Raw genomic sequence first — 13,572 nt, forward strand, 5'->3', positions numbered from 1 at the left:
TGTGTTCGTGTGTGCGGGGGGGCGGTGTGCGGTGCCGGTGTGTGTGTGTGAGTGTGCAGTGTGTGCGGTGTGTGTATGTGCGTGTGAGCGCGGCGGCTTCGCTGTACGTTTGTTCGTGTGTGTGTCGGCGTACGTGTGTGCGGTGCCGGTGCGTGTGTGCGGGTTGCAGTGCCGGGTGTGTGTGTGGGTTGCCGTGCCGTGCCGTATGTGTGTGTATAGTGTGTGTATATGTGTATGTGTGTGTGCGGGCGGGGGTGCGGTGCCGGTGCGGTGCCGCGTGTGCGTGCGTGCGCGCGCGGCCGGCGCGGCGCGGTGCGGGGGGGCCGTGCGGGGCTCGTACGCCGGGCGGACCCGGCGGGGCGCAGCGCGGGGCCGGTCGCCGGCAGGGCCGGTCGCCGCCGCCGCACGGCGTATGTAGTACGGGGCTGGGCGGCTGCCGGAGGGTGAATGAAGCGAGGAGGAGGCGGCGGCGGCGGCGGGGGAGGCGGCGCTGGCGCTGGGATGTGCCCGGCAGCAGCCCCGCTTCGCTTCACTCAGGGCCCAGGCCGGCTGCAGACGCCACCCGGTACTGCCGGGAGGGACGGGGCGGGAGGGATGGGGGAAGGGGGGCGGCGGGGCGCCGCCGCCCCGCTGCCCGCCCGCCCGCGTCTGCGGGGTCCGGCCGGCGGCTTCCCGAGGGGAAGCGGGGCAGGGGTTTCCCGCCGCCGCCGCCCCGGGGCTCCGCTCACCTCCAGCGGCGGCCGCTGCCCTCCTGCCGTTCACCGATCCCCCGCTGCCTCCGGGTTTGCTTGGGTCGGGTGGGGGTGGTTGGGTTGCGGGGGTTTGGGGTCGGTTGGTGGTGGTTTGAATTTTGGGGTTTTGTTTGTTTGGCTTTTTTTTTTTTTTTTTTTTTTTTTTTTTAACCCTAAGGCATCGTAATTTACCGGTAGAAAAACAAATAAATGACCCCGTGTACGGTTGTGGGTGCTGAATCCGTCAATGTGATTCCTGAGAATATTAAAGTCTAAATTAAAGCATGCTGGAAAAGCGTTAGCTCCTACTGTAATAGTAATAGCGATAATAATAAAATGACAGAATTGGGAGCGATTTACATGTTATTGAAGAGGAGGAATTACTGAAGAGTAATAATAGAAAAGAAAACAAGTCGGAAGCCCGTTATATAATGCACTGTGTAGACAACGAGAACGACAGGCTATTTTTATTTTGTTTACCGTATGCTGTGTAATAGGGACTCCTCCGAGCAGCATCTCTCCCCTGTGAGCCCGAACTTCAGATAGAATTGAGGAAAAAATTTAGGCATTTCTTTTACGACCAGACGAAGAAATCTAGGTTTGTAAAACCCTCCTCTTTACAAATTATTTCTGTGTACAGAACGGGAAGGGTGTGCAGGTAAATGACCTTTGCCGGATACCTTTTCCCTTTTCATATGGTAAAGAAATTCGTATTTTGTAACGCAGCTTACACTTTAACCTTTAACGCTCATGGTTATGTATTTTATGCAGTAATGGTTACTTCACGCGTCAGATACGGTCGGGCATAGTGAGTTACTCTGCTGACACACTGATAAGTCAAGGACTTTTAATTTCAGTTTCGAATGAAACCGTCCCCTAAAGGAAAATCCCGGCTTCGTGTTAATCTATTTCTGTTCGAGTGATAGAGACGGTGCAGTTTTATCATATGGAGCAAGGGTTATGAATGGGGGAGAGGGAAATTGAGAATGGCCAGGGAAAATATTGCGCCGTAGTTATTTTTGTGATGCTGCAGGATAATAGTAGTAATTGTACGTTACTGCACCTAATTTGTTCGTAAAACTGGCCCGGTATTTTACTGCCCGGTATGTAGCAGCTATTTTGGAAGGGTGGCTGTAATCTCCTCAGTTTTTACATAAGGCAGAGGTCGATAGGTTTTTCTCTGTGCTCGGCTGTCTGTCTGTCTCTCTCATCATGTAGCGACATGTCAGCGGTGCAGGCTTTCAGCGCGCTTACTCCAGCCCTGATCAGTCATGTAATTAGATCAGGCTGCCATGGTAACAGACGGGATTCACCGTATTCACCGGCCAGCCAGGTGCGTGTGTGGCTGGCGGGCGACCCAGCGGGCTACCGCCAGCCCTGCGTGTGCCGCGTTGGTGGCGTACGGCCGGCGCGGCCACTGCCTCGGGCTTTCCGAAAATTGAAAGATGCCGGTGGTGGGTTCCTAATGGTCGAACCTCTCGGGAAGGGTGTTCTTTGCCCACTGGAATGTCAGGCAAATTGGCCGTGCGTGGCACGCTTAGCAGGTCAGCCAAATCGTCAGTTCCATTTGCGTGTATTATTAGCAAATTAATGAAGGTGTGGTACTTTGTAAAAATGCTTTTGGCTTATACAAGCTTACAAGCTTGCACGAAAGTTTCTTCAGAGTTGTTTTTTTTTTTTTTTTTTTTCCGTTCCCCGGCCCCCCCCTCTCCTCCCCCCCCCCCAGTCCCCAGTCTGTCTGGTTTAACTGTTTGGCAGCTGTAGCAGTGTTTGCTAACAGTTCCCATTCCAGCTTTCTCATCCTAGGCCACAGGCTTGTTATTCTCTGTTCCTGTACTGGTACGATGAAAATTGGTCGTACTTGATGTCAGTATTGTCACTCTGGGTTTGTTAAAGCCTCCTCGTAGTTCTTAGCAAGGTTTAGGCCCTTTTGTGTGTTAGGTGAAAGCTGACTGCAGTTTCTCACGATAAAAACAATTTTTGCCTCAGTAAACATTTTGTTTCTAGTATGGGGATATTTTTTGCATTTGTGCTCATCAATATATTATAGCTATGGAGCAGGAGACTTTCTGACAAAGTTTATAATAGTGTCAAAGGATTCGTAATATAATTAGCTTTGAACTGCATATTGCTTTTAAAAACACGTTTCACCAAGCAATGTATATTTGTCTTCATTCTCATTGTTTGAACATCACTCTTTTAAGCCACTCTTCCATAAATGTAGGTATAATTTTTTAAAAGCATTAAATTTGCCACTGTGTTCTAATGTCATAAATCTGGAGCAACTCCAGGGGATGGGATTGTGAACCACTTACATGGGTGTATATCTCAAATAACTCCATTTATTGGATTTAATCCAGGCATATAGTAGAGTAACCGAGCTCAGAAAGTGATCTGCTGTGTATGACTGTTATTTTCTCTATATTGCTTTTCATGGCAGAAAGCTCTGTGGTCTTAAATAGGATTTTTGCCTGATTAAGGAGCTGCATTAAGTGTCTATAGAAGTGGGTAACACCCCTACTCCAGTCATTAATCTTGGGTGCACTGACACTAATATTGAACTTGGCCTGGAGGATTTTGTGTCTCAGTGATGAGAAATCATCAGCACCCACAGCTCCTGAGTGTTTGTAGTACCAGGCTGGAACATAAAGCAATCCAGAAATATCTCAGTAAAATAGATATTTTAATCACTCTGATGGTAAAGCACTGGAGCTGGAGGAGGAGGCAATAAGTGCCTGTTGGTGGTTCAGCTGTTGTGGTGACAGGCAGTGGCGGTCTTGGGTTTGATGTGATGAGTTTGCAGGTCTCAGCCTGCCTGCCGAGCAGGAGTGTATCTTCTTGGAGGGGTGAGGGGACAGGGTATTTGCAGGCAATTTCCTGCACTGAAGTGCTGCTTCTCAGTGCCCCAGCTAACTTGCCATTTTGGCTAGGAGAGAATATCCTCTGCTCGGTGTGGCCACCTCCATTCTGAGGGGGTGTCTTGAAATAGAAGAGCTTGTTAGGTGGACTGGCTGGAAAGAGTGGAATAGTCATGAGCAGGACAACTCCTGTAGTGTGAGCCTTTGTGTGCTGCATGCTGCTTATACATATTTTATTGTAAGACAAATTACCTGTGTGACTAAGAGTGTTAGAAAGTAATTATTTTCAAAAAGGCCATATATACATAGTTTAAAAAACTTTTCTGAAAAATAAACGGTGCAACTTTGCTTTTCTAGTCTGACTGAATCTATTTAGAAAGGTTGAAAAAACTAGTTTTGCTTTAAAAGGCATTTGCAAGAAACATGGAATTTCACTTAACAAAAATTTTTATGTAATAGATCCAGTGGCCTAGTTTCCCATTAATTAAGAAAATAGACACTTGAATGCAGTCACCTGAAAAGCAGCTAAGAATTTAAACATTAGAATTTTAAAGTAATTGTCTTAGTAACATGGCTAGTAAAACAAAATCAAGGCCTAATTTTTCCCCTTGCTGAGGTTTAGCAGCACATTTTAGCATATGACAGTCAGGATTATCATTGCCATTGTTCATACGCACACTGTTTTTGTTGTGGTGTACTAATTGAGGGGGAAATGCAATAAAAAAAGTGTGGCAGGCTACTGTAAAGGAAGTGCTTGTCAGGATTGCATAGATGGTCTGAAGCACTGGCTGGCTGCAAACCTACTCCAGCGTGCGAGGCAGCTGCCACTGGTGATGCTTGAGAGAAGTCGAGCTGCGTGACAGTCTCAGCTATAATCACACAGGTTGTGAGTGATTTAGTTGTTCTGGAGAGCTGTACAGGTACAGTGTGTACAATTCAGAGAGTACAGATAACAGATTTAGTTGTAGGTCCCTTCTGAGACTGCTGTAACCAACTCTGCGTTAACAGTTAAAGATATAATTAGAACAAGAAAGAGAAGTATTGCAGGCTCGGCACAGGTAAATATTTCATTGCAAAGAACTGACTTGCTATATTCCAGTTACTTCAATAGCCTAAGCATCCTGTCCTCATCCTTTTATTTTACTTTTAAGCAAGACTCCAAATGTGATAAATAAATAAATAGCTATTTGGTCAAAGGCACTGTATTTTGAAGTCTTATTCAGTGGTTCACATTCTTTATATGAGAAAGTTGGATTTTTACATAGTTTTGACTGAGGTGATGCATGACTAACATTTTAAAATGTTAAGAAACTTTGTAGATTCCTGATTTTTGCAAAAAGACAAAAGCTAGATCCATGACCATAACTTCTTTTTTATCTCAGTGCATGTGTTGAGGATGTAATGCTTCATGGCTTTTTTTTCCTCTCAAAACTGTAGTCTGAAGTGGTTGTACAATACATGCAAATCTGTATGTGTGCATTGGTCCCAGTCTGCAAAGTTACTTTAGTAGATGGCCCAGTGAGGGTTTTGGTGAATGAGGATTGATTAAAGAACCTATCTAGAGTTAAGTATGCGTGTAAATCCTTCCCTAAATAGGAACAAGTAAGTATGCTCATAAACTGAAACAACAGAAATGATTCTCAGTGAGGGAGAAATAGTCCCACTAAATCCTTTTATTGTACCAAGAATGATACAAATATTTGGTGAGATTCCAAGTGAAAACCTCAAATGTATTTTGTTTAATAGGTGATGTCAGCAGAAGTTCAGTGCTGGCTCTTCATGATTTTGCTGAGCAAAATCACAGAAAAAATTAAAAAAACACATTGTTAGAGTTTTTCTTTGTTTATATTATTTGGGAATTTACAGTAATAGGCATCAACTGTAGCATGCCACCTTTAATGACAAAATAGTGTACAAGGTAAAGTCAGATTCCAATAAGTGATTATTTTTCACCTAGTAGTAGTAATTGCAGCGCTATGTTTTCAGGATGCTACTGCTTCTCAAATGAAATATATTCTGTTGGCAGTGAAGACAGTCATCTCCACTTGCTTATGATTCTTCACCTCATTAAGATCACATTTAGGAAAAGAGCACTCTGAATAAATGGGCTCTGCTCTCTACTGTATGAGCTCTGTCTGCAGAATTAAATCTATGGTTTATTTGTGCTTGAGTAATAAAAAAAGCAGCTTCTCTCAGTCTTCATTGGGATATCTTAGTGTGTTGTAAATGACTGTAAATGTTGACTCTTAACTGTGTTTTTCTTTCTCTTTATTTTGGTTTCCATCTCCTCAACTCCTGGATCAACAGTCACATTGCAGGCCAAGCCAGATGGGCAAGCAATACAAGCTGTGAATTTATTCTTGACCCCGTAGGACAGTGACCACCGTCATTTTTTTCTTCACCGTACAGTTATGCACTGCCAATAAGGTGAGAATGCGATGCTTTTTATTTCCTTCAGCAAGTGTACACTGTCTGCTCTGGGCTTTAGGCAAAGTGCACACCTTCCTGGTGTCTGTATGATTGCCTACCTGTGATAGGTTTGTACTTCCCTTGCCTGGCAGTAGAGGTCCTTGAGAAACTCTGCTCAGAAAAATTCCTTTAACTCTGGTGACTCAGTTCTGTGACTTACAGAACAGGTGCGTTCCAGATGGGTAGTTTTATGCTCACCTGAGGTCAGAGTATATGCAGTTACTGGAACATATTAGTATTAATGGAAAAGGTGGCAGACTTTGATTCTTGTTATAAAAGGCCACCTGTAAAATAGTATAAATCCTTACTTAACTTTTGTGATCATTTTCAGGATTCCTGTTGCTTGTTGCCTACTTGGCTTTTCCACTGTCTTGAGTTTCTTCTGTGCATCAAACTTTGTCTGCCATTAGAATAGTTCCCAGGATAATTAGTCACTACTGATGTATCTGTGTGCCTTTTGCTCTATTTTGAGGAATGCTTTCAGTTCTTCTGATTTTCCTCCCTGAAATGCTGTTGCCAGACAAGATGTAAAAGTGCACATGTATCAGTCTGCTGCTGTCCTTTTCCTCTCTCTCTCCTTCCCATATGGTTGTGGAAAATAATTTGAGAAGACCAAGTCCCAAGACTCAACAATCATACTGCCAATAAAAAGAACATAAATTTTTATTTTATTTCTTTAATCTGATTGTCATTAAGCCAGCCTGGTTTTTTTGGACCTCTTCTATGATTTTTAAGTGCTTGGGATTGGCAATGCTGCTAATGCTTTAAGAAAAAAAAGATAAAGGGTCATAATAAAATTGCCTGTGTCTTTAAATAAAAGAAAATGAAATATAGTGATTGCTTGCAGAAAACCAAAGGGTTTCTTTTTTAAATTTACAATCTGAAAGCTTAATTGCAATAGTGTTCTTATTTATGCAGGGCTGATCAGAAAGTCCCTGTTGCAGAATAACTTCTTAATGTATACAGCATGTCATAGAAAAGTATGCAGTGCATCATTTACATTTTATTGTGGCTGTGGGGAAGCATGCTGTGTTTTAGAGGGAAGTTGCCTAGGCAAGTAGTTACATGCAAGGACAAGCCTGTTACAATTTCCAAATGAGCTTGAATGGTGGGGGTGAGTGGTAACTGCTGTAACTTCAGACCAGTAAGCATTTCTAGAAAGTAAAAAACCACACAAAGTGCCCATGCGCTGACACACTTTGTCTTTCCATTTTGGAAGAAAACTGAATTGGTTGCAGCTATTGGCTTGGGACATCAAATAGAAAGATTTTTGTTATGATCTTATCATTTCCACAAAGCATTTAATGCAATAATAATTATTTTTTAAGATTAATTTGGGTTGTATAAAAATGTGTTTATATGAAGAAGTGAGTACCGCTGGAAAAACTTATATCTCTTAATTAGAAGTAGTTGTTTATAGGGAATTAGTCAAGTCCTATGAATAATCAGATTGTGTTACTCACAATGTATTGCTAAGTCACCTTGGATATTTTAGCATCTGATATTTTCTGCAATTACATGACATATAATATATTCAATGTTAAACAAACATTTTGAATAAAAAATGTAACCTAGTTAAGTCTGATGCAGAGGCATGACAGGAGTATAGTACCAAAATGCTGTTTTTCCTATACCAACTCAGCTTGAAGTATAGTATTTTATTTGTGGACCTTAGATTAGGTTAGATTTGATTTAGCTTCTTGTTGTTGGACATTTTAGTTACTGAGTTTGGGATACCTCTGTTGACCTCATTAGTTCTCATTTTTTTCTATGGAACAATCAAAATCAGGCCCACTATATAACAAAATACGTGAGTTAAAAGTTACTGGGGTAGAAACTGCCTACTTACAAACTTCGCTCTGTTACTGGAGGAAACAGGCAGGAGCTCACAGTAGTAACATGTGAAAGAAACATGACCTGGCACTGTGCAGGGAACAGCCACAGATAGAGCATTTCATACTCACACGCATCATCTTTCTGGCCTTTGCATTTGTTTTGGGGTGAAGGTAGCAACTGCCCTGCTCCATTTTAGGCAGACCTAGGTTATGACCCTGGAGTCTGTCAGAGGGATGGGACACATTTGGAGGCATCCAAAATGGATCTCAGAAGCTATACTTGAGGCCTAATGTCCCTACATGTGCATTCATGGCTTCACTCATGTGAGGAATTGTGTACCTTCAATGGGTAACATCTTTGTTGTGTGTCAGCTCTCCAGGCGCACTTACCCTTTTAATTCAAGCAGCATTTTCTGCAGAGCCAGCTAAGCATCTTGCCTGGATAAGGACATGGGTGTCAGTAAAACTAAAACAAAAATAAATAAATATATACATCCTTCCCTCCTTCCCTCCTTCCCTCCTTCCCTCCTTCCCTCCTTCCCTCCTTCCCTCCTTCCCTCCTTCCCTCCTTCCCTCCTTCCCTCCTTCCCTCCTTCCCTCCTTCCCTCCTTCCCTCCTTCCCTCCTTCCCTCCTTCCCTCCTTCCCTCCTTCCCTCCTTCAACACAGAGTTATTCTTATTTGTTCAGAGTGTGCACTGCCTCCTTCCACATAGGCAAATGACTCAATGCTTTCTTTTACACAGTTGTCTTGAGAGGATTTTACATGAGATACTGGACATTTTAACAATTTAAGAGTTCTTTTTAATCTTTTCTGTTGTCGAGTCACTTGCTGTTTATTAATCATAGTACTGGGATGAATTTACAGCTGCAGCCTATTTGTAAGAAATTTTTTTTGGCTGAATGTTCAGTAAGTGTGCTGTATACTACCTAATATAGCTTATTTTTACATAGGACATCATTTCTGTTTTATGCAGACTTCCTTCTCTTTTATGCAGACCTCTCTGTTAACAGACAACAGTCTGCCCTTTTAAAATACTTAATAGTGAACATAAAAAGAACCAATCTGTCTCTATATTACTGTGTACAGTGGTAGCTTTCTGGTTTTCATATCAGTGTCCTTTTATCGTAGCTGTTTTTATTTCTTCCCTCATGCTGTTTATAAAGGTCTACAATATCTGTAGGGCTAAAAGAAGGTAGGCAATGGAGACTTCTAATATGTTAACAGCACTAGTGAAACAGAACTATGAACTAGGTATAACTGAATAGTAATTAGGAATAATTTTAATTTTTTAATTATGTGTGAGCAACTAAAAGGTAAATTAAATGAAGTGATGTGAATGCTGACAGATGTCTTAAAAATGAGGCTTTGTGGTTCCCTCACCTCAGCCATAACCTTTCATGTTTTTCCTCTGTTGTTCCTACTGCAGATACTGAATACCTGCTGTCTGACTGATAGAAAGTTTCATAACATGATCTGAAGTGTAAATGGCATGGGGTGTAGTGGTATGCCTACATAAAAACACAAAGCTGACATTCATAATGTGATATAAGGCACTATCCAATGTTTGATTCACCTTCCAACTTGGTGTTTGTAAAAGGTATATTTGCAAATGGAATGAAATTTGCTGTCCCATGAACTGCAACTTAGCAGTTAGTATTCCTTTAAAAGTGTGGGCTTTTGGATGTCAGTGTGAGTATGAGTAGATGGAGAACTTCCATGTGCTGGGGGCAGAGACGTGGTGAGGCATCTGGATGTGATGTGCAGTTGTGTGCAAGCCTGAGCATCTGTGTGTGCCCTCCTGCTGCCCCTGCCCTTAGTTGTGTGTGTTGGGCAGGGGTGTCCTGGTGGGGTTTGCCTTGCCTTGAAACTAGGGCTGTGCTTTTGAAAGAAAGTTAGCCTTCATGACCAGGGGTATAATTTTGGTCTGAAATTAGCCCAGGTGGCAGCATCTGGATTTAAATGTGTTGGCTGAGGGTTTCTCATGATGAGACACTGTGATAGAGGCAAACCCTAAATTTGATAATTGCCTCTTTATTTTCTCATTAGTTACTTATTTTGGAACTAGCTGTAAACCTGACTTCAGAATTTATTGAGTTACTCCTTGCTCTATAAAAAGTACAAATGTCTGAATGTTCCTCACTTGTATTGGAGTGTGGTTGTGACTGTTACACATTTTGTTTGTCAGGTATCCACGTGTGAAGGCCTTTGTAGTTTTGTACAGCGAACATTTCTGTGAGGCCAGCTACTTGAAAGAAAGTCAGGCTTTAATGGAGAAGGATAGTCACAAAAAGTAGGCTTAATCCTCCTTTACTCTGCTCAGAAATTTTGTGCTACTGAATATTTTCTCATTGACGTGGCTCCTTTTCAGTGGCATGTGTAGCAGCTGACTAGAAAGTGATATTTTTCAAATGTATATAATAATAAATGCATTTCTCCTCTTCTGTAGCCCCAGAACACATTTGCTGCTTGGTACTGTGCTATATTCATAGCTTTCCCAAGTAGTCTGACAGCAAGTAGATCCAGAATAGTTTGAAAATTCAATATAATCAAGGGGAAAAAAATCCTAGTAGGTTATTACATTAGAAGAAGTTGTAACTTTATTCTTCATGTACCACTAGCAGTTAAAAACCCATCACACTAATCATATGTACTGAATTTTTATTTACAGATTAGAAGGGTCTACTTTGACATATGACTAGCAGGGAAGCCCCTCCCTTTAACAGTTGTATGTCATCTGCTTCAGAGAACTAATTACTTGGCAATTCCCATTTGATAATTCCCTCTTTATTTTCTGATGAGTTACTTAACAGTGATGAGCTTGTTGAGCAGAATACCGTGCTTAATCTGTGCTTAAGAAACTACAGTGTGGGCCTGGGGATATCATTGTTTCTGAAATGCTGTTTAGCCTTGCCATAGGAGCATTGAAACCACACTAAGATACATGAACAGTTCACAGTTAACGATAAGTTGAATGTGAGTGATGCACAGCATCTGCCAAAAAATAAAGGGTTTATGTTGCTGTTGCACTGCAAGCAGAATGTTTAAATATGTAGTTTCTCAAAAAAAAAAAAAACCCAAGCATCAAACCTGTTGTAATTTAGATGATCTTCTCCCCTGAAATAATCAATTTAATGGAATTATTTTTAAAAAAAACCCTGTTTATTGTAATACCTATTCGACAGTTTAGCTGACTCCTGGTGATTCTTGTGTCCTTTTCATATGAGATACTTTAGTAAGTTTTTATTGTGTTTTCTCTGCTGTTACCTGTCTTACTCATTCTTCTCCACTTCTTTTTCACATTCTTTTACTCCAGTGGCCACAGCAACCCTTGTTCTTGGCTGGGGAATGCATTAGAAGTCTCACTGCTAATTACAGCATCACAGTGTTTCTAGAGGGTACCTAAGTTCAGCAGTGCTTAGCTACAGCAGCAGGCGAGGGGATTTATGGGTGAAATGACATCAGCCTGCTCTTGACAGTCATGGTAAGGTCTCTCTTGCAGATCAGGAGTCAAATGAGTCCTGTTCAGTTCCAGTGTCTCTGAAATTCAACCATGCTATTGAATTTGAATATTTTTTTTTTTTTTACTGGTTTCAATGGAGAAAGGTTTGTGCATCATCTACAATCACTTTGATTAGATGGTGGCATTATTCTACTGATACCTAAAGATTTTCATTGTATCTGAGGCAGTGCTATAAGCTGAGAATTGGGCTATATTTTCTTTTACTGGAATAAAAATGCAGTATTTTGTGTATTAGCTCACATGACATCGCATCATCAGGCTTGCTGATTTATTAGACATTCACAATCATATCTCTTGCCCAGTACTGGAAGCTGTGTTACAGGATTGTTTTATCAATGAGAAAATACTCATTTGTTCATAGTTACATGTGTTTTTGTAAAATTAATCAGAGGAACAGTAGTTTTATGAAACATATAATTCACAACAGATTAATCTGCTTTAATTGTGCTCGTGAAGTACACCAGCTATAAAATTTTTGAAAGGAATATTAATCAAGTTGATCAAAGATGGCTTGAAGTACAGAATTCAAATATGAACACAATTACAACAAATATACAGACAGAAAGTAGCTTGGGAGAGTATTTAAAAAAAATTAATAAAAAAATAAGTCCCATTTTCCTTTTTGGATTTTTTAAAAGAATTTATCATTTTTTAGAAGCAAAGATGCAAGAAGGAAAAACAAATACAATTTGAGATTTTATAAAATGCAGTGAATAAGGCATTTTAAATAGCATAATAACACAAGGAGTCAAAACTCACAGAAGGTCATTGAAGCATTTTTCAATTTTTTAAAACCTATTTTTCATTCTATTTAATATTTTAATGACTCAAAGTGTCGCAGGTAGTGCTATGTAGGCATTGCTGAAAATAGAAATCCTCTGTAAGAATCAGAAAAGAAATATGACTGTCTTAGGATGCCTCACCTGTGATATGAAAGGTTTGCTTACACTGACAGAACTTGTCCCTTGACAAATCCTTCTACAAACTATTACAGCTTTTGTGGATGGACCTGCATCCTGAGCTGTGGTATCGTATTTATTTTCCAGAGGCAGCCAAAGAGTTATTAGATGTTGGTTTAGACAGATTTTCATCTGCCTGCTTCAGAGGTGTCTAAGATTGAACTTTAAAGTGTTTGGCCCCAGACACGTGGATACATGCCAATACTATTTCTATCAATAGTTATGCGAGTAAAACATTAACAGATGAAGGTTGTTACCGTAATCTTCAGTTAACACAAGATTTTAATTACATGCTAGTGCATTAAAATTTGGCCTCAGATTGAAAACAACAAAAAAAAATGCAACTTACTAACATACGGTGGAGGTTTCCCTGTTGACCACTTCTGTTCTCTCCCTGGTACCAAATAAAATGGTACCTTGTCTCTAATTATTTATAGGGAGAGTCTGATACATCCTAGATACTGTGTGTCTTTTCTCTGGATACTTTTCCCTTTCCCACCACCTATCCTGTTAACATCGCTTTTCTGTAAGTAACACTTGCTGATGGAGTAGCCAAGGATGACCTGGTTGGTCTGGTCATACGATTTGTGTTTCCATGTCCTTGTTTGCAGAACTGAGAAACTGCTGCACCTCTTTGTTTAGGACTTGTCTGCTTCCTCTTTGAATCAGGGTCGAGTTTCACGTTTCCTTCTTGCCACTCTTGCTAAACTTACTTGAATCTCTGCTGTGATCTGGCCTGATATTTTTGTTGTTAATGACAGTCTTGGAAATCACATGTGACTTCCTTTGTGAAATTGACAGTTGATTAATTAAACTGGGGGGAGATAAGTGACATATGAGTATGTGTAACACATGTGTTCTGTTTTATAGGGAAAGAGGATGATGGTGGAGCTTACAGTACAATAATCTATAGTTTAAAATTATACTATATAGTGTTTGGATAGCTCACAAATACATTTGAAAGTGTCATAAAACAGATGTGATACTGCAGTACTTGAAGAATGAAGGAGTAAAAGTCTGCATTTTGTTCCATATTTGCACAAGGTGACAGAGTAACTCATTCTTGGTGCGTGGTCTTCAGGTGTGAGAGTGACACAACCAGCATGGATGAGTCCTGACATTTGTTTGTCACCACTGGTTTATTTTGATTGCACCTCAGTGGCAGATTCAGAGGGAATACGGTGTGTAGTGACTGAGCA

At 41.0% G+C, this 13,572-nt stretch overlaps 1 protein-coding gene across 33 annotated transcripts in view; it reads left to right on the plus strand.

The window, feature by feature from the left end:
• ATXN1 (ataxin 1) overlaps positions 1-13,572 on the plus strand; it is a 399,379-nt gene that overhangs the window by 147,850 nt on the left and 237,957 nt on the right. For 25 of the 33 annotated variants that reach the window (XM_072924142.1, XM_072924143.1, XM_072924144.1 and 22 more), the window contains one exon: positions 5,897-6,016. The gene's annotated coding sequence lies outside the window, so the exon portion shown is untranslated. The other 8 variants (XM_030265529.4, XM_072924149.1, XM_030265516.4 and 5 more) reach the window with 6 other exon arrangements.

This window comes from Taeniopygia guttata, chromosome 2 (genome assembly GCF_048771995.1).
Source record: "Taeniopygia guttata chromosome 2, bTaeGut7.mat, whole genome shotgun sequence".
In the NCBI taxonomy this organism is placed as follows: Eukaryota; Metazoa; Chordata; class Aves; order Passeriformes; family Estrildidae; genus Taeniopygia; species Taeniopygia guttata.